The 26,650-nt window shown below is 32.8% G+C and overlaps 1 protein-coding gene and 1 long non-coding RNA gene across 2 annotated transcripts in view; one reads left to right on the plus strand and one right to left on the minus strand.

Annotated features, from left to right (window-relative positions):
- Window positions 1-26,650, minus strand: part of LOC105346730 (neurogenic locus notch homolog protein 1-like) — a 355,622-nt gene that overhangs the window by 142,623 nt on the left and 186,349 nt on the right. The window lies entirely within an intron of this gene.
- The window catches only part of LOC136273951 (uncharacterized), a 30,490-nt gene continuing 4,086 nt past the window's right edge, over window positions 247-26,650 (plus strand). The window contains exons 1-3 of the long non-coding RNA XR_010712190.1: window positions 247-653; window positions 7,513-7,610; window positions 22,619-22,748. This is a non-coding gene — a long non-coding RNA (uncharacterized lncRNA). The remainder of the gene's footprint in view (window positions 654-7,512; window positions 7,611-22,618; window positions 22,749-26,650) is intronic.

The following is a 26,650-nucleotide window of genomic DNA, read 5'->3' on the forward strand; positions in this document are numbered from 1 at the left end:
ATATTTCGAGCTATCGAAGTAGGAGTTATCTTTTCCTTTATATGCACACTCAATCTCTCACCAGAGGGCGTATTACGCTGAGCTACAAGTGGAGCGAAGCAGGAACGATAACTCTGGGTAGAGATTGATGCACAATGTCTTGAAAAAAGAACGGCATTTGCGCATGTTTATACATGTTAATTTTTCTATTGATGTGTGTAAAACTAATTTGGACTGGGTTTTTTTTCACTAAATGTCTTCTGGTCTTTCATATATATCTGCCATAATGCAATATATTTGGTATAACGTGTTATATTCAATGTATCAAATTAATCTAAAAAGAATTGAAAACCCGTAAGTCACTTATTACATCATGGGAAAAAAGACACTAACAGATAATTATGTTGTATGTCATATTTCAGAATATCAATAAAATATACTGAGGTTTCTTTAAGAAATTGTGCGGAAAGGTGGCAAAATATAAACCCGACGAGGCGATAGGGCGACATTTCAGCGATCTGAATTCTATTTGGAACGAAATAACGAGACAACGTTTTGTGACGTTGTGTTTTGTGCGTCTGCTGAGAGTAATTGAAAGAACAGATCAAGAAGATTTCTGTACCTGGCTATTGTTAATTATTGTCAAATTTTGCTTTTGATTTACACATTTCATGGTAAGTACTTGATGTGACTTCTTTTGTATCAAATTCACATTCCGATGAGTTTTTGTACAAACATAATTTAGTAGACTTGGCTACGTATTTTACGGTGTTAACAGCTCTATAGTATAGTACAATCTCTTGATTTATAAAATAGGTTACCTATATACAGCTTTAGTTTGAATAAGCTATTTAGCTTCATTAAGCTATTCAGAGTAACTTGAATTAGCTTTTTTGTCATATATTTTTTATGGAAACGTGTAATATTATCAGCTTGACTCTGAGGCTGGTATTAAAAATTGCACTTAATTTTGCACAGTAATGGTTTTCAACTTTGAACTGTATATGTAACAGATTGCATGTAAATATAAAGATTATTCATTAAACTGTGTCTCCTTAAGAGACTTTGCACTTACAGTTCTAAAAGTTTTGGGACAACATATTGTAACCTAACAGTTACTTCTTAAAAGTGGTTAGTTATGGTAAAGCAGAAAATTGATTGGTAATTAATAATATAAATTCAGCTTAAATCATTCTTATCGATGCCACAATCTGCTCAAAGTGATGGACAATTACTGAAACAATGAAAATGTATTTTAGGCTTACAAATGTTTAAACGCTGCAATGTTAAACTATCTTTTACAGCCATTCTCCAGAAATGGTTCCAAATATGGGATTGCTTTCAGTGAAAAATGAACTTTTGATATTCGTGTTTTAATTGTAATAATATTAAAGTACAACTATTCGCCGATATAAATATGAAATTTGACTCACCAAAATTTCTTCGTTTACGAAATATTTGATTTTGAAGACCATATTAAAAACCCTGTTACGGAAGTCAGAAGTGAATTAATGCAACTAATCCTCGGCCTGTACAATAACAGTAAACTTCACTAGCCACTTTGTTTGATATCATATTGAATACGAATGACATATTTGACAGAATCATGAAGAATTTAAATTTAAGGGGAACATATTTTCAAAAATATCTTTATTTTAAGAAAATCTTTATTTTCAACAATAAAAAAGAAAATAATGCATCATCTTTCATTCAAGTTCAAATGTAAACTAGGAACAATTTCATATGTTCAATGATTTTAATTAAAATATTGAAACAACAGAACATTAATATAGAGATGTTGAGAAATTGTACATCACAAATTGATGTCAGAGGGATTTTTAAAGATAATGGCCCAAAGTTACGGAAGTTAGCAAATGACCTTTTTCTTGGAGAATATTTTTTCCAATACATTTTACAACCAAATATTAGCGAATAAAAATCAAAAACAGGTTATTCATTGTAGAAAATACATTTTCAACTTAATAAGCACGCTTTTTAACAAATTTCTTTCCTCTAATTAGTATGTAATCAACATTACATTGATTTAAAAATGTTGACATGAAATATCGGTTTTAAATAGTGAAATACCTAATTGTATTAAAATTGCATGCTCTGATGGATGTACCAAACACAATTATGAAATATACCGGTAAAAAGTCAAACATATAAATCAGTTGTCTTTTTATATTTGATAAAAAGCTTGGATGGTTCGTTACGGATGTCAGAGATTATCATTTCACAAATATCTACTCCTATGATGTTTTAAATAGTCATGAAATTTATTGGTTATATCTTCCTAAACTTCCTTTTTTATGTGGAGGAACCGGGGTCTTATCCCCATTAAAATATGGGTTGACTGAATCCACATCTCACCTTTTTCGGATTTTCACTTATGTTCCTCCATGTTTGCCTGCTTTGCATTAATGTATATACGCATATAATGTATTAATGCATATATATATACATATGTATATGCATTGTTACTAATAAGTCAACTAAATAAGGTCTGTTTTTCGCAAGTATATATAAACTCTTACTAGTTTAAGTTTCGGGTATTAGTTCTTAAAAAACTGACATCCGTAACTAATCATGTTTAGAAAAAAAAAATCATTAACAGAGTATTTATCAAATATTCTGATCCGGGAATAATACCATTTCGATATAAACATGCATGCATATTAATACAACCTTGAAAAGCCAAATATATTTTGGTCACCTGATATTTTTTTTTATTAAATCACATGTTGTAGAAAACAATAAGCTTGATGCACTATATTTCAATACAGTAAACTTTAAATACTAGTAGCATATTATGCTAATATTACATGAAAAATGGCCACTTAGTTGATTTTAAAACATAAGAATAGATTATCTGTCGTGGAAAATATACATAAGAAGCACTGGAATGAACAGATGCCAAATCTGTTTTTTCCCCTGATATCCGTAACGCTGCAGCAAATATTTAAAAAATATTGTCAAATGATAAATTGTCTTAGGTGAATTGGTTTTAATCTGCAACTGATATATCTCTTGCAAATAAAAATAAACTAAAACAGATAAATCCACACATAATGATTCATATTTTTTCGATAGTTTAGCACACTCTCATCATATTTTTCTCAAAAATGCACTTTGTATCAAAATATTAATTGCTTCAGTTAAGAATATCAACATTCCTTTACTTTCTAAACTCATGTTCTGTTTCGCTGAACAATCCAAATTATTATCGATGGAAAACCGAGCCCTATATCACTGATTGAAAATACTGTTACGGATGTCATACGTTACGCCGGTCAGGGGTTTTAGTAAATTTTCCTCTCACTGTACCATGCTATTACATTATTTTTCTACAGATGATGATAGATAGCTTTGGAGCACTGTGTTCTCCAAAGGCATCATGAATAAGTTTTTCAAATGCCATGAATTTAGTTGAAAATTGCGTTACGGAAGTCAGGCTTTGAAATGCGTCAAACTCAATTTTCAATTATATAATCGATGATTTAAAAAACGCATAGATTTTCGACTGTAAATTGTATATATTTTTCTTTTAATATGCCTATGACATTCAATTACTATAATATCAATAGATATTGTTTTGAATATCATCGCTTACTTTTAAGTCAAACACGTGTTACGGAAATCAGGACGGTTTCAGCGACAATATATAAATCGGGGGGAAAAAAGAAAGAAAAGATTGTTATCAACAGGTGTTTACTGACAAAACACGCTATGTGATGCTGAAATAAAAAATCAGTTTTAATTGTCTCTTTTATCACCGTAATGCTATTTAGTATTGCAGTAAAATTGAAATATTCACGTGCGACATGCTGAAAAATACACAAACCGATTTTTTATTGAAATAATTTGACATTATTTGACACTTCAAATGCATATTGTTTGGTATCAAAATTTGTAATTTTTACTGTAGATATCTCCTGAGAAAAGTATCAGCCAAATACATTAAACGGCAAATAATAATTTTGTGATGAATGGTGGCGACAACATTATATCATAATTGGAACCATTTCTGGAGAATGGCTGTTTATCATTAGGGTTACTTTTCTAATGGTCATTGATGAGTAGTTGTGATTTTTGTGATCAGCTTTGGCCGATCACTAGCTGTTGTATTCCATATGAGGCATCCAGCAAATGCTTCCACGTGCGCACACATTCCGCTTGCATAAGTAGTTATTATAAAAACTTGAAGTTTGGTTAAGAATTTATATAACATTTTACTCCGTTTAATTTCAATTCATTTACCTAAGAGATGCAAACATACATAAAATACAGTTCGACCTGTTATTAATTAAAGAATGCACATTTTGTCTCATGCATAAGAATTTCGATTGAAAGATTCATTCAGTAATGCAGTTGACCTTGATGAACTGACCTCAATCATAAGAAGATGCTCCGTCAACTGACCTTGATCTATTGATGTTGCATAATAGTAGCTAGGAAGACAGCTTGATTTTTTAACAAGGTTATGTTATAATGCGACCTCAATAGTAAGTTATGATGGCATTCAAAGTTTTTCAGTCAGCATTAAATTATTTTAGTACAACTCTTTCTTTGTATACGTGTTAATGCTCTTTGAAGAGCCCTACTCAGTATTCTGAAGAAGAAGAATTTTTAAAATACATTAATTAACATTTAATAATTACGTATAATAATATATAATATATTAAAAAAATATATAATATAAAACTAGACAAGGAATTTACGAACGGCTTCGAGATCCCCAAATTTATTTCAAAATTAAATTTGTTGACGGTTTATAATGATGAAATTTTGAACATTTTTGTGAAAAACTGCATAAAAATAGTTTTATGGAGCTATTTTGAATAGCTTAATAAAAGTATATAGCTTATTCAAACTATATAGCTAAATGAAGAAATTGTACTGGTAAAAATTTACAGACCATCTGAGAAACGATATTATGAATGAAGCGCTTTTGATTTGGAGATTTTTACTCATCTGAATTCAACATGCTGCTTTATTTATTATTTATGCAAAGCTGCACCGTGGTTGTTGTGAAAGTGGTGGGCAAAATATTGCACATGCATTCAGTTATCTGTCAGAAATTGTTCATCATGATAAGAGCTCAATTAAATTAACACTTATTGATAATTGAAATTCAAGGAGTTTGTCCAATTCTGGGTAAGTTTACTTGAAACATATTTTTTGTGGTTTTTCAATAAAATGTAAAGAGGGACAGAAAGAAAATTTATGTACAATTTGTGTTATCTGGATTTAATCTTTTGTTATGTATGTCAAAAAAATTATTTGTGTTGCCGGAGCGACCCTATTTTTTATGCGCTGACCCTAACAGTTTTTATTCCATATTCCAGATTACCAACCGTAATTGGTTTAAACGACAGAGTCTTTACAAATCAGAGTTCAAAAAACGCTTGGAACAATTCAATAGAAAACACTACTTATCAAAGCGTTTTAAAGATTTCTAAGTCGAATTGACAGCATGAATGAAAGTTAATTATTCTTGGTTATTTTAGCTAAATTATCAATGCAATAAATAGTTTCATAGGGCAGTGATGTGTTATAAATTAATATAAAGATGTACAAAAAAAAAAGCAGAGGCAAAGTTTGTTTTTTTTATTTATGGGTGTGGAGACTGTAAACATCGTAAGTCTTTGAATAGGCCCAAGAATCATTCACATTATAAATATGATTTTAAAATGCTGCAGTTTAATTGTTTAATTGTTTAAAATTAGTTTTAAACCATTAATTACCGTATGTTATCATATTTAGCTCACTTGAGCTGAAAGCTCAAGTGAGCTATTCTGATTACATTTTGTCTGTCGTCTGTCTGTCCGTCTGTCCGTAAACTTTTCACATTTTCTACATCTTCTCAAGAACTACCGGGCCAATTTCAACCAAACATGGCACAAATCATCCTTAGGCAAAGGGAATTCAAAGTTGTGAAAATTAAGGGTGACACCCGTTTTCACGTGGGGCCACAATGGGGGCTCGAAGTTTTACAAAGGAATATATAGAATAAATTTTAAAGAATCCTCTTCTCCTAAACTAATCAGCCAGGAAAGCTGAAACATGTGTGGAAGCATCCTCAGGTAGTGTAGGGCCACATTGGGGGGTCAAAGTTTTACATAGGAATATATATATAGAGTAAATCTTTAAAAATCTTCTTCTCATAAACTAATCAGCCAGGAAAGCTGAAACTTGTGTGGAAGCATCCTCAGGTAGTGTAGATTCAAAGTTATGAAAATCATGACCCCGCGGGTAGGGTGGGGCCACAATGGGGGGTCGGAAGTTTTACATAGGAATATATAGAGTAAATTTGAAATAATCCTCTTCTCAGAAACTAATCAGCCAGGAAAGCTGAAACTTATGTGGAAGCATCCTCAGGTAGTGTAGATTCAAAGTTGTGAAAATCATGATCCATGGGTGGGGCCACATTGGGGGGGGGGGGGGTGTTAAAGTTTTACATAGGAAAATATAGAGTAAATCTTTAAAAATCTTCTTCTCAGAAACTAATCAGCCAGATGATTCTTTATAATTGTTAAGACTTTGTCTCCAGAACAATTCTTTGGTCTCACAAGAAGGTTAAGAGTTTGATGTAGCTTTATATCCCATATATAAACAATTGTTAAGGATCTTTTTGAGAACTGCAATACTCAACATGTGATATGACTATAAAATCATCCTGTTAGAAAAGGGACTAATGATTATAAACATAAGAATATTCAGGGGGGAAATGGATTTTATTTATACAGGATCGACATGTATTATTGTACATTGTCCAGATTGTTTGTATTATGACTCCATTAAGCTGGTTTTATCATTCCTATTGTTCCTCAGGTGAGCAATGTGGTCCATGGGCCTCTTGTTTTTTAAATAATTCTAAGGCTCTCGTCTGATCAACCAGAATTTCCTCTGTTTCTGAATTCAACACTTACAGTTACGATATTAATGTTTACTGTTATGTCAGTTGACCAAGAAAATAGAACTAATAACTAATATATAATATATTTGTGGTAATGAGTATTAACTCTGTTAATTTATAGTGGCTGTCATATTTATATTTTCTATTTACATGAAAATATAATCTTAATATAATCGTAATACGTCATTCCAAATTAACCTTAGATTTAAGAAAGCTTTAATTCTGTAACAGTTGTCACTATCCACAATTGCTCCACCTTTAAAATTCATTTTCTTATTGTATAGAAAAATCATATGCTAGGAAAGGGGAAAACTTAAAAGCTCATTAAAAAAAAAAAAAAAGCGACCTTTCTACCCTATTTTAAAATTTGATGAAATAGGAAACACAAATATTTTTTTTTGGCCTTATAATATTGTACTGGATACAGTGTTTGACAAAACTGTTCAACGATTTAAAAGTACACAACAAACAACAATATTGATACATATTATTTAACTTTGAAAGAGAGAGATTGTACTACATGATACTGCTTTTGTTTATATTGAAAAAAAAAATTCAAATATTAACATATATAATAAATTGTACAGAGTTTTGTTTTGCATTGAACATTTTAGCGCAGAACCCTTTTTCTGCCTTGTTACCCAGGAGTACTTGTCAAGAACAAAGAAGTGTGACATAGAGAAAATCAAGGTCACCTGTGAACAGTTGTAAGGTGAGCACTAACAGTTCAATTTTTAAAGTCTGTCCCAAGTTATTGTTTCCATCACTTTTTGAGGATTTTTAATAAAAATACACATACCTGTGAAAGAATTACATTTGAAATCTATAAAAGGGAAAATATTCAAGATATCTACATTAATTGACATTTCATTTTTGACTCATAAAAGTTCACAGGAATGAAATAAGATTTCTTATGGAGATATGTAATGGGAAATGTTTACATCTTTTCTTCATTCGGAACTACTTGGAATGCCTTGCACATTTTTTTAATGTTATTATCTGGGCTACATGTATAATAAAAGACATTGCAGTAGTTTTCACGGTCAATTAAGCCATATTTCAATGAAAAATGTACAAAATAATGTATAAAATTTGTTTTAAAAACAAACAACACAAAATTAATGCTGAAATAAACATTAAGAAAATTGTTAACAGTTATTTTCAAAAATAAAAGATCATTTGCATAATGGTTGTAATAGGGTCAAAGGTTTGGAGTAATGAAAGCTCAAGTGAGCTTTTCTGATTAATTGTTGTCTGGAGTCTGTCTCTCTGCCTGTTTGTAAACTTTTTACATTTTTGACTTCTTCCCAGAGAAAATTCTTTAAAATTCTTCTTCTCTGAAACTGATGAGCCAGAAAAGCTGCAAGATTGAAGGAATTGTACTTGATTGTGTGTCTTGCGTACTTATAAGCGAGTATATATGGTAAAAGATTAATTTGAATGTCAAATTGGAGAGGGCAGAGACATTAGATGGAAATAACATTCATAAGATTATTTTAGTATCAGGTTATTTTGAAAAAAAAATTACTGTAGGTTAAATGGTCTTTTACTGTCTGTCTGTAAACTTTTCACATTTTAAACTTTTTCTCTAAAACCACTTGGCCAATTTCAACTTAATTTGGTACAAAGCATCCAGGGTTCGACATTAACCTTAGTCCGTTAGTCACAGACTAATTGATTTTGAGTCGGACTAACAAAATTTCTGTCTAATAAGTCCGGTTGGACTAATAAAAAAATCTGCTTAAAAAATTGTGTAAATTATCGATGTTGCAAAGCCACTGCAATATTGTTGACAACTTCCTGGAAAACGCCGAGTTTATTTTTACAGTAAATTGATATATGATACATTTTGGTGATTATAGAGTTACCGAGTGAAAACAACAGAGGTATGCAGGATGTTATGGGTGATTTGATAATTTTTTTGCTCTAAGGAGATGTCTGAGAAAATAGGTAATGAGCACACATGTTCACAACAACCCTGGCTTTGATAGAGACGCTTAGGTGTTTAAAAAAAAAAAAACTAAAAGGTGAAAGGAAATTTCTTGTTGTTTAATTTTAATGAATTGTGTTTAAATCATTTGTCTTAAATTGCTTATTATTTATACCTGATTTTTAAAGAACTAAAATAACAAAAAGAACATGGTAGCTCGATTCCCTGATCTATTGCACAGATCTTTTTTTAACATCTGTAATGGCGGCAAAAAATTCCTTCTTACAAATTCTAATAAAAAACAGTGTTTTATATATGACAAAATACGATAATGAATTTCATTTATTTTTGACGGACTAATAAAATAGTTAAAGTTAACAGACAGTAGTCCGGCAGGACTAATGCATAAAAAAGTTAGTGTCGACCCCTGGCATCACTATTGAAAGGTGATAATAAATTGCAGAAATAACAGACCGATCTTTATTTAAAATGGAGAAAACTTCGAAACCGTTGAAAAAGGGGGGTGCATTTTATAAAATCTTCTTCTCAAGAAGTATGTACGGAGTCAAATTCAACGTTATTTAGCATAAACATTCCTTATGGAAAGGAGAATATAAATTGCAAAAATTTTGGGCTAATTCTGTTTCAAATTTGAGTAATTTATGAAAATAAAATTAATAAATACATGAAATTGGGTTAATCAAGTTTATAACTTCGGGTTCGGTATTCCATATTGAAAAAGAAAGTTCTGTGTGTAAAGCAGCCATGTTTGAATGTTGACGCATGACAAACAGATCAAACTGACAAAGATGAATTTGCTTGTTGTGCAATAGTTTACGTGTGAAGGAATACTTGAAACATGCAAAATATATTTGTGTGACTGTCTATTTTGTGAAGTAAATTGAGTTTGAAGAAGAGAGAACATATTGCTTTGTTGCTGTCTGCACTACTGGCTCTAAAAAGAACTGAAAGTGCCATATTTTAATAATATTTACTGATATTGTACTGTTAGTGCTGAGAATTGCTAATATTTATTGATAATTTTACTGTTGTTACTGATAACTGATGTGGGTCCTGATATTTACTGATGTTTTTGGTGTTAATACTGATAATTACTGATATTTAATAAGATTTACAGTCTTCACGACAATTTTTTTTTCAGCAAAGGCATGTAGACCCATCATTTTAACCCAGCCCATACAAATTTTTACATGCCCAACTCAAATTTTTTATATTTACGTTTTTGTTCATAATTCACTTTAGAGTCACATGCTGGTCTTTTGACCAGTTTAGCTGATTTCAAAAACGTTATCATGACTGCCCAATCATGACTACATGTGGCATCGATGTACGTCTCGTAATTTAGCAAACATATATACAATAGGTTTAACTAAACTGTGACTTCAATGATTACGATTGACGATTATTTGACAAGTCGTACCGAGAATGTAGACTGCACAAAGCAAGTTTCGCGAATAACTTGGGTATGATGGAAGAAATGGCAAGTAAACAGATTGTATGTTGACAGAAAATTTACACATGCCCTCCGGTAATGTAATTTGGCAACTTTTACATGTCCGCCTGCAAATTTACCAGGCCCCCTGGCATCGGACTCCCAGGTTATTTCGAAGACTGGATTTACTGTTGTACTAAGAATTGCTAAAATTTACTAAGAATATTTTTAAAACCCAAAACATTGTGTTTTAATTACCCGGTATTAAAAAACATATTTCAGATTTAACATAACTTCTACATACATTTAAATAAAAGACAATAACTTCTAAATATATAGCAATGCAATTTCATTAAAAGTACTTCAAAATACAGATTTTTTCAGTACATGTAGTTCCTCCGCAGAATTTCCAAAATGATTTTATCTTCCATAATGATACCCTATTTTATGCATTCTGCGGCCTCTTTCTGCTATGCATGTTAGAAAAACTTGTGTACTATAGATGGTAAACATAACCTGGAAAAATAACATATCACGTATCCAAAGGGCATGCGACGCATTCGGGGTAGGCCTGTTTTGACAAATGATGTCCTACCTTTGGTTTAATTGATAGGTTTCATGTGGTGTACATATATGTTTTCGATAAGCAGAATAGGATTTATTAACATGCATAAATGTTTATTTTGTGGTGATGACCTAAAGGATCTCATATTGCGCTTTAATTGGTTTATCATTGTGATGTTGATAATAAAGATATGATTTTATGAGACATCGATATTTTTACTTAAGTATTACTTACACAGTCATATGAAAACTTATCTCCATTAATTACCTCATAAATAAGAGTTATGATTATGATTAATCGTCGTACATATTTGTACTTTTAACTTACACTATCAAGTTGACACCACATTGTCCCTGCTTGGAACTTTTTATATGAGTATAGTGTAGAGATTATATAATTTATTATTATATTTTATCATATCATACTGTAGTAATGTTTATAATGTAACTGTTCTTTTTAGCTCACCAGAGCTGAAAGCTCAAGTGAGCTATTCTGATCACATTTTGTCTGTCGTCCATCTGTCTGTCTGTCTGTAAACTTTTCACATTTTCAATATCTTCTCAAGAACCACTGGGCAAATTTCAACCAAATTTGGCACAAAACATTCTTAGCCTAAGGGGATTGAAAGTTGTGAAAATTAAGGACCACGCCTTTTTGCAAAGGGAGATAATTAGGAATTTATGAATATTTTGAGAATTTTTCAAAAATCTTCTTCTCACGAACCATAAGACCAGGAAAGTTGAAACTTGTGTGGAAGCATCCTCAGGTAGTGTAGATTCAAAGTTGTGAAAATCATGACCCCCAGGGGTAGTATTTGGGGTGAGGTGTCAAAGTTTAACATAGAAATATATAGAGTAAATCTTTAAAAATCCTCTTCTCATAAACTAATCAGCCAGGAAAGCTGAAACTTGTGTCGAAGTATCCTCAGGTAGTGTAAATTCACAGTTCTTAAAATCATGATCCCTGGGGGTAGGGAGGGGCCAGATTGGGGGGGGGGGATAGATAGAATGTTCTATCGTTAAAATGACAGATGTCCTACGAACCCGGTTCAACGATAGAATTTGTGTCATATGTACTCGCTTTGTAGCAAATAAAAAATTTATATCGCACTGTATCTGGCCTAAATTTTTATATGATTGGTCTCTACATTGTTGCTCTTTTATAATCCCATATTACCAGATTAACTGTTTTTGCAATGAAATCACTACCACTTTTAACATCATGTTTGAAAACTCGCTGTTTATGGTCGCCATGTTAATGAAAAAATCCGAGACATTCCAAGTGTGATTTCTGACAAAATGGCAGGCAAATTCAAACATGTATATCAACAAAATGCCTTGGTTCGACTCAGTAAATGGATATTTTGTGGATTAAACTATATATGCATGTTCATAAAGGTTTGTAATGTAAAAAAATGTGGTTTTCCCATGCAGAATATTTTTAACAGACTTAAAATCGACGCGAAGCTGATCCGCTACATTGCAAGTATATTGGACGAATTCTTACTCTGACCAGAGCGTAGCCTGGTCACGGTAAGATTATTCTTTCTGGAGGGGGGGGGGGGATGTTAAAGTTTTACGTAGGAATATGTAAAATAAATCTTTAAAAATCTTCTCAGTAACTAATCAGCCAGGAAAGCTGAAACTTGTGTGGAAGCATCCTCAGGTAGTGTAAATTCAAAGTTGTGGAAATCATGACCCCTAGAAGTAGGGTGGGGCCACATTGGGGGGTTGAAGTTTTACAAAGGAATATACAGAGTAAATCTTTAAAAATCTTCTTCTCAGAAACTAATCAGCCAGGAAAGCTGAAATTTGTGTGGAAGTATCCTCAGGTAGTGTAGGTAGATTCAAAGTTGTGAAACTCCTGATCCCTGGGGGTAGGGTGGGGCCACATTGGGGAGTGGAAGTTTTACATAGGAATATATAGAGTAAATCTTTAAAAATCTTCTTCTCAGAAACTAATCAGCCAGAAAAGGTGGAACTTGTGTGGAAGTATTGTCAGGTAGTGTAGATTCAAAGTTGTCCAAATCATGATCCTTGGGGGTAGGATGGACCACATTGGGGGCGGGGTGTTAAAGTTTTTCATGGGAATACATAAGGTGAATCTTTAAAAATCTTCTTCTCAGTAAACTAATCAGCCAGATGATTTCTATAATTGTTAAGAGTTTGGCCCCAGGACAATTTTTCGGCCTCACAAGAAGGTTCAGAGTTTGATGTAGCTTTATATCCCATATACATGTATAAACAATTGTTAAGGATCTTTTTGAGAACTGCAATACTCAACATGTAATATGACTAAGAAATCACCACATTAAAAAAGGGACCAATGATTATAAACATAAGAATATCCAGGGGGGGAAATGAATTTTATTTATACAGGATCTACATGTTTTATTGTACATTGTCCAGATAGTTTGTATTACGATTCCATTATAAATCTATTGGTCCTCAGGTGAGCGATATGGCCCATGGGCCTCTTGTTTTTCTTATCATATAATAATTAAGGTCAGACGACACGTTCCTCAATTTTATACAACTTTTTCCAGGAATTTACTCTTGGTTTACTACTAATTTGACAAGCTTTCTTGCAAAAAATTAAGATACCTTACCAGGCATTTCTGCAAAATACTAGAGTATGCAATATCCTATATGATCATCTGAAAATACACTTCAATTGCTGATATCAAAATAAATAAATATACAGGACAGCGAAATTCACTATATTGAAATTCTATCTCGGCTGAGGCCAGGCTTTGAACTCGCAACCTCTAGAACCTACACTATTGACGGTGAGCGGCCATGGCTCTACCCACTCAGCCATCTAGGCACTTCTCCATACACAAGAAAATTTTAATCATTCTAAATTTAATTATGAAAATAATAATTCTTACTGGAACTCTTTATTACGAGCAGATACTAAAAAAGATGCTCGAGGAACGTGTCGTCTGACTTTAAGTGAGTTTATCGGTAATCGGCTTAAAAATGAACTTCCGGCTCCCCCGTATGCATTCTGGGCCGATTCGTTCAGCTAGAAATGTAAACATGATTTGGCAAATTAAGATGACTCAGTAAAAACATTGCATTAATTGATAAATCAATTGGATTTTGTTTTATTCACACCCATGCATTTATAGTAAGGTTTCATTTCTTAATTTGATCATGATCGGACATCAAAGGAATTATGTGAATCTTGAAACACACGTTTCTTATGTATAATTTTGTCTATTTATATATGTGTTGAATCGTTGATTACTCAAGAATGTGAACTTTAAATTATACGGATTAGATTCTAATTTAAAAAGTGAAGTTTCTGATGTGAAATATATGTTTCTTTTGAGTTAAAAATGAAAATGAACAGACTGAATGAACGGTGAGCGCAAGGTGAACGCTTTGTGAATGCACAGTGAGCACAAAAAATGGGAAAGTAGAACGTTTCACAGACTGTATTTACATATATAAGTTTTTTTTAATGTTAAGGATGCCGAAGAGAAAGTCATTGACTGGTAGAAAGGAGCGAGAGAAAAGGAAGTTGATGAAAAGGCAAAAGAGACAAGATCACAATCCACAAAATGAGATTAAGACAGAGTCTCCTGCTGACTTGGGTCCTCCTGGGCAAGGTTTGATTGGGTTACCTCCTGCTAAGGAAAAACCCATGGCCAGGGTGCAGGCCTCTCCTTGTGAGAGAATGCACTTGGCCCCGAGGTTGCCATCTCCTCGGGGAAGTCGTCTGATTGTCCCAAAGGACAAGGTAGCATCCCCTGACTCCCCAGTGTGGGTTTGTACTCCACCGAGAGTACCTGAATCAGACATTTGGATGATGTCAAGTTCAGCAGGTCAGGCGCAGCTGATACCTTCCATGGGGGAAGAGGTCAGCAGGACTTTAAAAAAAGATGAGTGCCAGATAGAGGAACACAAAGGAAATATAGAGGAAACTAAGAAAAATATAGAAGAATCAAAGAAATTTAAAAAGAAATCAAACAAGTATACAGAGAAATCAGAAAGATATGAGAGAAATGCTAAAGAGATATTTGTGCAGGGATATAATACATGTATTGGTAGATGCAAAACAAATAACACAAAAGGAAAGAAATTTGAATTTGAAAAAAATGGGAATACATGTTTGAATGAAAACAATATGATATATGATGGAAAACCTACAGTTACTGGTGGAAAAAATGATGATAAATGTTCAAAACATTTCAATTGGTCTGTGCAAGGTTCATTTCATCAGGGTGATCCAATGTTTGGGGAAAATGCTGGAACTCAGTGTGTAGCAAATTCTTTAACAGCATTGGCATATCATAAATTAAAGAATTGTGAGCAATGGCAATCTGAAGATATGAACAAAATATTGGCAACAGGAGATGAGATGTATTCATTTCTACAGTGTAGTTCAACAATTGCAAACAGATACCTATTGGTTAATGAATTACCACAGTTTTTTGAATGCTTTGGTAGAATGTTTGAGTTTAAAGCAAACGAGTCTTTACCAAGTCTGATTAACTTGGCAGATGTAGTACTGAATTATGATGACTTCAATGCTTATCAGGTATTAGAGGCACTTCATATTGCCCTTGATGACAACGATGGTTGTTTTGTGTGTTTTGGTGGAAATACATTTTTGATTGGGAAATGCCTTCATAGTTTTTTTACATTTGATTCCCACTCGAGGTCATCTGCAGGATTACAGAGTGTAAATGGTAGAAGTACACGGGTTTTGTATGAATCAGTTCAAGATGTATGCAATCATATATCCTCTCTAGCTATATCAATGGGTTATTCTGAAGCAGTTGAATGTGAAATAACTGGAGTGCAATGCTCAATTAAACAGCTTTCATTGGGTATAGAAGAAGGTATTCGAAAACAAATGGATATCAGTGATGAAGAACGTGAACTGTACAAGTCTGCAGAGTTTCAATGCAATATTAGTAGTACTGGTTTACAAAATGATGATGAACTAGAATTTGTTGGGTGTGAGAAGCATCAGAATAGATTTTTACCTCTTTCTGATGATCAAAAGAAAACACATTGTGAAATGTTAAGAATACCACATTCAATGCACAGATGTGAAAATCAACATCAGTATGGACAGGAAATAACAGTGCCAATGACCACTGTACCAGTTGAGCCTGACGGGAATTGCTTCTTTAGATCAATCTCATTGTGTTTAACAGGAAAGCAAGACTATCATCACATGATACGTTTAGCAGTATGTCATCATCTGTTGGAAAATGGGTTGCTTTTCACATCATTCTTAAGGCCAGGTGAAACTTCTATAGAAAACCACATTTCCTCATCAGGTATGAGCATGGATGGAAAATGGGCAACGGAAATAGAGATTCTTGCACTGTCCCATTTACTGAAAACTGAAATTCATACGTACTCGGAGAATAAATGGGTTACTTTTTCTGGGTTAATGGTAGATTCACAGGAAAACATGACATCATTGGGAGGCATTTATTTGGATCATAAGAATCAGAACCATTATAATGTTGTTACATCTATTACTTTGGGAAAAAATGTGCCTGCAACAACATCTCAGAAACTATCATGTTTAAAGGAAAGCAGTAGGAAATTTGCAGATAAAAACCGAAAGAGACAACTACGAGAATCTGTTTCATTCCATAATGAAAGCAACAAAGTTCAAAAGTCAGATGTTAGTGCTAAAGAAAATAAATTGTACAAGCAAAACATGAAGTACAAGACAGACTTAGAATTCAAAAGAAAATGCATTGTAGATGCAAAGAAAAGATACAGAAATGATGAACACTATCGTGACAATTTAATACAAATCGGTATTCAACGATATAAAACCAACCAGCTGCACAAAGAAACGATGAAAGAAAAAAGTAAAAAAAAGTATGAAACAAACAAGCAACACAGAGAAGAAGTCAAGGATAGAAGCAGACAGAAATATAAAACAGATCAATCATTCAAAGAGGAAGTTAAACAAAGAAGCACACAGAAATATAAAACAGATCAGTCGTTCAAAGAGGAAGTCAAACAAAGAAGCATACAGAAGTATAAAACAGATGAACAGCATAAAGAAAATGTTAAAACAGCAGGTAAAGTTAAATATCATTCCAATGCAGAAACAAAGATACAGATAAAGGCTTCTGTGCAAAAACAAAGAAATGCACTGCACAAAATGCTTGAAAATACTGATGAAGTGGTGAAATCATTTAAAAATTGCATTAGACGTGGACCGGAATATACATGCTGCTGCTGCCATCGCCTTTTGTTTGAAAACCAGATACAAGGATGTTCACTTGAAATGTATGAAAAAAATATCAAAGCAGTTCAAGTTGCAAATTTGTGCATTGATAAGAAATATGTTCATAGCTGTACATCTGCATGTTTTGATAATTGTCCCAAATCACGTACCTGGATTTGTTTTACATGCCATAGAAAAATTCTCAGTGGAAATGTTCCCGCTGAAGCAGCTTTTAACAAAATGTGTTTGGAAGATATTCCACCAGAGCTCAATAGCTTAAATACTTTAGAACAGCATCTTATTGCTCTGCATATACCTTTCATGAAAGTGACAATGCTTCCAAAAGGTGGCCAACAAAATGTGCATGGACCTGTTGTATGTGTGCCAACAAACATAAAGAAAACAAGTAGTTTGCCTTTGGATGGAAATGAAAATCTCTTGTTACGAGTTAAGCTCAAGCGAAAGTTGTCCTACAAGGGATATTATGAATATCAGTTTGTTAACCCAAATCACATTAGAATAGCCCTCAATTATCTGAAAGAAAACAATCAGTGGTATCATGATGTTGAACTCAACACAACATGGGAGAAAGATTATGACCAAAGTATGTTGTTTAGCCAGCCAGAAGTATTTGACAATGAAGAAATAGTCGAAGAACAGAACAATGAAATTGAAGAAGTTGCTACAGATACTTGTTTACAACCTGTTGATATTGCACAAGATGTCTTAGATCACTACTTTGACGATGTTTATAATATAGCCCCAGGTGAAGGACAAAATCCAGTAAGAATGTTGCAAGAGGAGGGCAATGAAGCAAAGACATTTCCTCACTTATATCCAACTGGAAAATATTCATGGAATGAAAGTCGAGATGTAAGGATAACACTTTCTCGATATTTTAACAACAGGTTGATGAATGCAGATAATAGATTTGCAAAAGATACAAATTATATTTTCTTTTGTCAATATCTATCTGAATTAAATCAGGTCATTGAGAAAACACAAATTTCAATTCGCAAATCTGTATCAAAACTTGATGGAGGGATACCAGTTACTACAGAAATGTTACAAAATCCTGTCGTACTTGCAAAACTGCTCAGGAGTGATGAAGCCCTACGATTTATGCAACCAATTAGAGGAACACCTGCTTATTGGTCAACTGCACAAAAAGATCTTTTTGCAATGCTTCGACAACTTGGAATTCCAACATGGTTCTGTTCTTTTTCTGCTGCAGAATTCAGGTGGAATGAAATATTGAGCTCGATTATGTCACAAATGAATGACAACAGAAATCCCTCCGATTTAGATTGGTCTGAAAAAAGTGAAATTTTGAGAAGCAATCCTGTTACAGTTGGAAGGATGTTTGAACATAGGTTCCATATTTTCCAGAAAAATGTAATAATGTCCCTAGCGAAACCCATTGGACACATTGTAGATTATTTTGTAAGAGTTGAGTTTCAGCAGAGAGGTTCTCCTCATATGCATTGCTTGTACTGGGTTGAGAATGCCCCAAAATTAGATGAAGACAGTGAGGAGAGTATTTGTCAGTTTATTGATAGGTATATCACATGTGCTCTACCATCAGAAGACTCTGACCAAGAACTTAGACAAACTGTACTGGATGTGCAACAACATAGCAAAAGTCACTCGAAATCATGTAGAAAAAAAGGAACAGAGTGTAGGTTCAATTTTCCTAAACCACCATCTGAGCGTTCATTCATTACAAGACAATTGGAACAAAATTTGGATGATTCAAGGAATGAATTAAGTTGTGTGCAGGCAAAGGAGATTTTGTTGAATGTATGGAATGAAGTAACTAATGATGCTAATACGTGTAGAACAACAGAGGAAATTTTCAGCAACATACAGCTATCACAGGATTTATATGAAAGAGCACATAGAGTATTGGCCTCTAAAACCACATGTATTTTGAAAAGAAATCCAACAGAAATGTGGACAAATCAATACAACCCATGCCTGCTCAAAAGCTGGGATGCTAACATGGACATACAGTATGTATTGGACCCTTTCAGCTGCATAGTCTATATTATCTCATATATTTCAAAATCAGAAAGGGAAATGGGAATGTTACTAAAGCAAACTAAACTAGAAGCAGCAGAGGGGAATTTGAGTGCACATGACACCATCAAGAGAGTAGGGTCAGCTTATCTCAATCATAGAGAAGTTAGTGCACAGGAAGCAGTTTACAGGGTGTGCAATCTTAAAATGAAGGAGAGTTCAAGAAAAGTCAATTTCATTCCTGTGGGAGAAAATCCAACTCGACTGAGTAAGCCTCTTCGGCAAATAACAAACAACAAGAAAGTCAAAATTGGTGAAAATGATGTGATTACGGACAATGATAATGATGGTGATGAAGAAAACAGTTTATGGATGACAAATATTGTGGAAAGGTATGAAAACCGACCTCAGTTGAATGTTTTCCATAAAATGTGTCTTGCTGAATTCTGTTCAGAATACAGAGTACTTAGCAAATCTGAAATTCCAAAGGGCAAAAAGGATGGTGTATATGAATTGAGAAATGGAAAGGGTTACATTCAAAAGAGAAGCAGAGGGAAACCAGCTGTTATACGTTACCCAAGATTTAGTCGTGACAATGCTCCTGAAAAATTTTATCAATGTCGCCTGCAACTTTTTCTTCCATACTGCAATCTAAATCAATTGAAACCACCTGGATTTGATTTGTACCAGACTTTTTATGAAAATGGATATGTCAGAGTGAATTCAAACAGAGATTTAGAAAGAGTGAAAAGCATTGTGGATAGCAATCATGATTATTTCTCAAAGAATGAGGATGATATTGAAAATGCTCAGGATGCTGTAGAAATGCTTGGTGAACCAGAAGATGCGTGGGCAAATTTATGTCCAGAATCAGAATTAAATCGAAGAGAATGTTTGAATGAAAAATCAAAATCAAAGGAAAAAGACAATACAGAATCAGAAGTCACACACGAAGTTGAAATTAGTGGTTCTGAAGACATTGTTTATCATTTGAGAGAAACCCAAAACACTAGAAAAGAGATGCTTCCCTTACTGCGCAGTTTGAATGAGAGACAGAGGCAGATTTTTTATGCTGTTCATGAATGGTGTATTAAAAAAATATCTGGAGAGAATGTAGAACCTATGCACATTTTTATAACTGGAGGAGCAGGGACAGGAAAAAGCCATCTGATAAAGACAATACACTATGAAGCATCTCGTCTCTTTGAAAAAACTTTGCCTTCCCCAAATGCAATATCTGTGATTTTGACAGCTTTTACAGGAACAGCAGCATTCAATATTGGAGGAAATACCATTCATCATGTTTTTTCTTTATCAAAAGCTTTACCAATTCCATATCAACCCCTGAAGGAACAAAGTTTATGTGGAATAAGAACAAGATTAGAGTATTTGCAGATTTTAGTGATTGATGAGGTTTCTATGGTGTACAAAAGGCTACTGTTTTATATTCATGAACGACTTGTCCAAATCAAAAAATGTAAAAAACCTTTTGGTGGTGTATCTGTGATAGCAGTTGGAGATTTCTACCAACTTCCACCTGTCAAACAACGAAAAGATGAGAGGTTGTATAAAGAAAATGGTTCATATCCAATTGATTACTGGCTTGATTTTTTTAAAATTGTAGAGTTGGATGAAATTATGCGACAACGAGAAGATAAAGCATTTGCAACTGTTTTGAATTCATTGCGGATTAGGACATCTGAAGAACTTATATCAGATGATGCTTTGTCAACACTTCAAGAATGCATTAGAGAAGGACCAGATGATGTTTTACATGTTTATTCTACAAACCAAGAAGCAAATGAATACAATCTCAAAATGTTGCATAGGAATTGTGAACAATTAGTAGAAGTCCAAGCTGATGATTACCAGAAAGACAAGACAACAGGAAAGTTAACTTTACGTGATAAACCTTTGACCAGTTCCCGAGCTGATGGCCTCTCTGCTTCATTACTTTTAGCCGTAAATGCACGAGTAATGCTAACACGAAATGTAAGTGTTGAGGATGGACTAGTGAATGGTGCAATGGGATATATTTCAAATTTTGTGTTTAAAAGCAAACAGCCTGTAAATGCAGTAGAAGTAGTTGAAGTCATCTTTGATAGTGCAAATATTGGTAAAATCCAAGGGAGGATGACACCCAAGGGGAATGTGGTCCCAATTAAAAGAGTAGAAGAAGAGATAAATGAAAAAAATGTAAAGAGTGTTGTCAGACATCAGTTTCCACTGAAACTCTCGTGGGCATGTACAGCACATAAAGTTCAAGGCATGACTACCAAAAGTGTTGTTGTCAATTTAGATCGCACTTTTTCTCCTGGGCAAGCATACGTAGCAATAAGTCGCGTAACTTCAAAAGATGGTCTATTCATTGAGACTAATGATGAAAGTGTCTTGCAGAAAAAAATATATGCAGATTTAGATGTGAAATTAGCTCTTAAGAGTATGGAGAGATACATTTTAGATGAAGACTGGATATGCAATGTAGCAAAAAATGGAAATTACAAAACAATTCTTTTGTTTAATGTACAGAGTTTGAGAGGACATTTTCAGGAGATAAATTGTGACAACAGATTAATGAAAGCAGATTTTGTTTGTTTAACAGAAACATGGTTGAAAGAAGAGGAGGACATTCAAGATATTGAAATTTCAGGCTTTGATTTTCACCATGTTGTACGTAACCAGTGTTATGATGACAGTGAAGATCTGATGACAAGACTGAGAAAAGCTAAAGGTGGTGGATTTGGAGTGTACAAAAAGGAAACAAAAGAGACAATTTTGATCAATGCTTTGGAATACAAGAACATAGAGGGAATAACTATAGAAATACATCAGGAAGACATTGCGATCATTACACTCTACCGGCCCAGTTTACTGCCTGTAAACAATTTTCTTAAAACATTACTAAAAGTGGTGGATTTTTATAAGAGACGTTATTGCAACTTGATTATTATAGGTGACATGAATGAAGATGCCAAAATGCAAGGACCCATACGGAGTTTCTTAGAAACAATGGGATTTATGCAAATAGTGCATTTTTACACAACAGAGGGTGGAACAATATTAGATCATGTATATGTAACTGATCCTTTAAAAACCTGTGTACACAAAGCTTCATTTTATTTCAGTTATCATGAAGCTATTGAAATTCATGTGAGAACTAAATAAAAAGGTTCAGATTGATTTTGAGTTCACAATCTTTTTAACAAGGACTATTTTTAGTTTTGCCTGATGAAAAATGAATTTACTGGTTGTTGATATATTATTAGATACTTTCTTTATTTGGAAGCCTTAGTTTTCAAAAGATGACGTCTTCTTCAATATTATATGTTGCCTTTTCAATTTGAAAGAAATTTTCATACTTAATTCCTATGACATAACAATGCTCAGAGGACATATTTAATATCTGTGTAAAGTGATTTTTTAAATAGAAGAGTGCAGTGCTAAATTTATGAGATACTGAGAATCAAATTGATACTGTGTTTACAATGGATTATATCAGTTATACATATGTACTTATATTTTTCATTGTTGTTTTGACAGATGTTTATTGAGACATGGGTTGGACTCTCAATGCATACAGAAATCCTAACAGTACATGAAATATACATAAAGAATGGGAAATGTACATAAGGCGAAGAGCTGAAAAATGAAAAATGGCTACAATTTGAAGGTAATTATGCCACAAAAATTCTTAATAATGAATTGATTTACAATTCCAATTGCTGGAACTTTAAGAAACTGTATTTGCAATATAATTTAAACAGAAAAGTTCATGATATAGGTTATTCTTTTCTTTGTATGTATTACATATTGTACAGCATATACATGTATATGTACATCTTCTTTTATGCATTCAATATTTCAATATTTTTAGTAAGAATTCTTTTCTTTGTATGTATTACATATTGTACAGCGTATACATGTATATGTACATCTTCTTTTATGCATTCAATATTTCAATATTTTTAGTAAGAAATCTAGGTTTAATACTTTAAGCAAAGAAATCTTTCTTATGTTGTCAATGAAAGAAAACTTAAGAATATGGGCAAATGAAGTGAGCCAAATGTCTATAGGATAACAAATTAATAAAGATGATACATCTCCATGATAACAAAATTTTCTTTCATATCAATTTGCAAAAAATCTGAATAAAATAATTAAATAATTTGCTGTTGAAATACCATTTATGGACAAAAAGGTTCATTTACTCAAAACACAATATTTCCACATGAGTAGGTCTTTGCTCCATATTACCCAAAGTTAGGTAAAAATGGTTTATGGTTAATCAAAAAAGATGCACATAATTTGTATCTTTCCAAGAAATACTTGAAGAAACAGTACAGCGCCTCGTTTATTAAATTTGAGAAAATTATGAATATCTCCATGAAGTCAATCTAATTGTTTTCATTAAAATTAATGATGTAATTATGAATAACTCATAAATATATACATCGCAACGTATTACAGGTTTCTGCCTTCTATACTATTATGCATGAATATTTACTATATACATGACGCATGCAGGGCTCGCGAAGATTGTCTTTCACAGGTTTGTTGATAGAAATATGTCTTTTCTAATTCTCCCGGGTAATTATTGCTCAAAGTTTTTAAAATAACCAGAATTATAATTTTGTAAGAATGTATTTTGCGTTTTTATCACAGGAGTTGCTACAAACTAAATTCATTATGTAAGTGAGGCCCCTTAATTAACGGATTCTTTTTATTAATAAAAAAAAATTTGAAGAGAAAAATTTTCTTTAGAAAAGTTTTGTTTGGCATAATGTCATAAATTTCACGTATAATAATTTTACTCTGAATACTAAATTAAGAAATTGAATATGATTTTTATTTATCGGAAGCTATAAGAATTCTGCACTCTGTGTTCGCTTGTCTCATTTCCAAGACAACATATACTTAACTCATGCATTATGCTGATACCTAACCTTAAGGTTTTTTTGAAAATTAGTGTATATATATGTAAAAATTTCATTTAAGGAGACCAATTTAGGGTTGTTTGGCATAAAAACTTCAATAGCAAAACTTCTTATTTTTCAACCATATGTAATGGTAACACCAACTATAGGTTATTTGCAAAGTTTTAAGAAAATTGACCATCTGGATTTTTTGGGGAGACCATCTCAAAATGTAGGTATATTTACCTCATGTAAAAATGTATAATAAATTGTCATTTTACACTCTTCTGAGCAAATTTTTAAAATACTTCTATTAATAGGAATTTGACTCAAATAGAAATATGTCATAAGTCATCATGTTCTAACTCACACATAAAAAAAAAACTAAATTCTACAGTCTGGTGTTTAGGGACAGCTATCTCAAAATGTAAAATTGCACCAAATTTTGCTATAAATATGGAGTATTACAAATGTAGATTGAGGTTATGGATTCATTGAAAAATTCAGCAAAATAACCCCAAAAAGCATTATTCTGTGTATAAAATTTCAACTGGGTACAATTTTTACTTTTTGAAATGTTATTATACCCCCCCCCCCCTCCGAAGGAGAGGGGGTATACTGTTTTACCCTTGTGTGTCTGTCCATCTGTCTGTCTGTGTTTCTGTCCGTCCGTAACAAAAATTTCTGTCACATTTATCTCAGCAACTATTTATCACAGATGCTTGAAATTTTTACACATTGTTTGTTAAGGCATTTCATATTGTGGGATATATTTTTGTACCAATCGAACGTCAACTTCCTGTTAAATGACGACTTTGCATATTTTTTAACCAAAATTTTCAAACAAATTTTCGTCAAAGATTTCTCAGCAAGTATTTATTGTAGATGCTTGAAATTTTTACACAATATTTGTATAGTCATGCCATATCGTGGGATATATTTTTGTACCAATCAAACGTCAACTTCCTGTTAAATGACGACTTTGTTTATTTTTAGCAAAATTTTCAAACAAATTTTTGTCAAAGAATTCTCAACAACTGTTTATCACAGATTCTTGACATTTTTACACAGTATTTGTATAGGCATGCCATATAGTGGGATATATTTTTGTACCAATCAGATGTCAACTTCCTGTTTAATGAGTACTTTGATTATTTTTAGCTAAAATTTTTAAACAAATTTTCGTCAAAGATTTCTCAGCAGCTATTAATCGCAGATGCTAGAAATTTTAACACACTAGGCTTGCCATATTGTGGGATATATTTCTGTACCAATCGGATGCCAGCTTTCTGTTAAATGTCGACTTTGCTTATTTTGCATATTCACATCAGAGCGGGGGTATTACTAGTGAGCATTGGCTGACAGATATCTTGTTTCTTATAACGTACTCCAGACCTACAAAGCCTCATTTTATATTAATGTCATGAAAGCTTAATGGAAACACTCTTCTACCATAAAAAGGAAAAAAATGTTTGTAAGGAAAGAATTCCTTAAAAACTCTTAATATGTTTATCTATCTTTGTTTATTGTGTTCAATTTTAGAAATGATGTCGAAAAAATAATAAAAGGTATAAATACATGATAATTGATAAACTATAAAATAAACTTTAATATGTTACAAATAGTACTTAAATGCTGTAAATCATGACAAATAAAACATTCTGTCATCTTTATTTTCAGAACCTATCATGATTTTAAACAACTGTTGAACAAATCATTTAATTAACCTACATTCCTATCACTTATTGTCGGAGTAAAATGTATGTATATCAATAACTAAACGAATTTTTTCAACATCATGGATTTTGTATTAAAGTTATGACAGTCTTTAAACGGTAGATGTTAAAACTTTACCTTGAATCTGCATAAAAAATCTGTCATGCATGTGACATAATTATGTAGATGTATGTAAGCACACTTGAACAAGTCAAAGTGTATCATTTTGCTTAAAACTTAATGCATAAAACCTGTCTTTGTTTATCATAATTAAAATTGAATGAAATTATCTGTAATCATTTTAAGAAGATATTTACAGGTAATTTATCTATTTATCTTTTCATATTTATCTATTCTATTCACTATTGACGGTTTGTTATTGTCATTTTTTATACTTTTAAAACAATAGATATATTACTTGGGGATGGGGGTTATCTTGAATGTTTGAGGGGGGTTGTACTTTAGGTTGCAGAAATGTGTTGTGCATGAAAATGTTCATCTCAAGCCAAGGGTTTTTCGGTCCACTGTGCTCCCCATACACCCTTGGCGGATTTCATTGCGAAAATTTGGTGACGAGCTCCATTTTATGATTGGCTGCAGCTGCAAGTAGCTGATCCAATCGCAGTGCTTGTAAATATAAACTTTAAAAGAAAACACATGTTTGATCTTTGGTAAATCATTCGGTGCTTTTAACAAATTGAGACACAAGTTCTCAAGTACAGTGCCTCGCCAATGACGGTCTTACCAGATCGCTTTAAAAACCTATATATTTTACTGGGATTGATCATAGTTCTACAAACTTGTCAAGGCTAGCATGATAGCATGGGAAGTAAACATGGCGAATGTAGAAGTTGCCTATCCTGTTAGTATATACGTTCCTGCTTATGGTTATTGCTTTTAAAGGTTCAATGAGATTTATATTACTTAATTTCTTTGGTCCGCA

The sequence above is a fragment of the Magallana gigas genome, chromosome 1, assembly GCF_963853765.1.
Source record: "Magallana gigas chromosome 1, xbMagGiga1.1, whole genome shotgun sequence".
NCBI classification, from domain to species: Eukaryota; Metazoa; Mollusca; class Bivalvia; order Ostreida; family Ostreidae; genus Magallana; species Magallana gigas.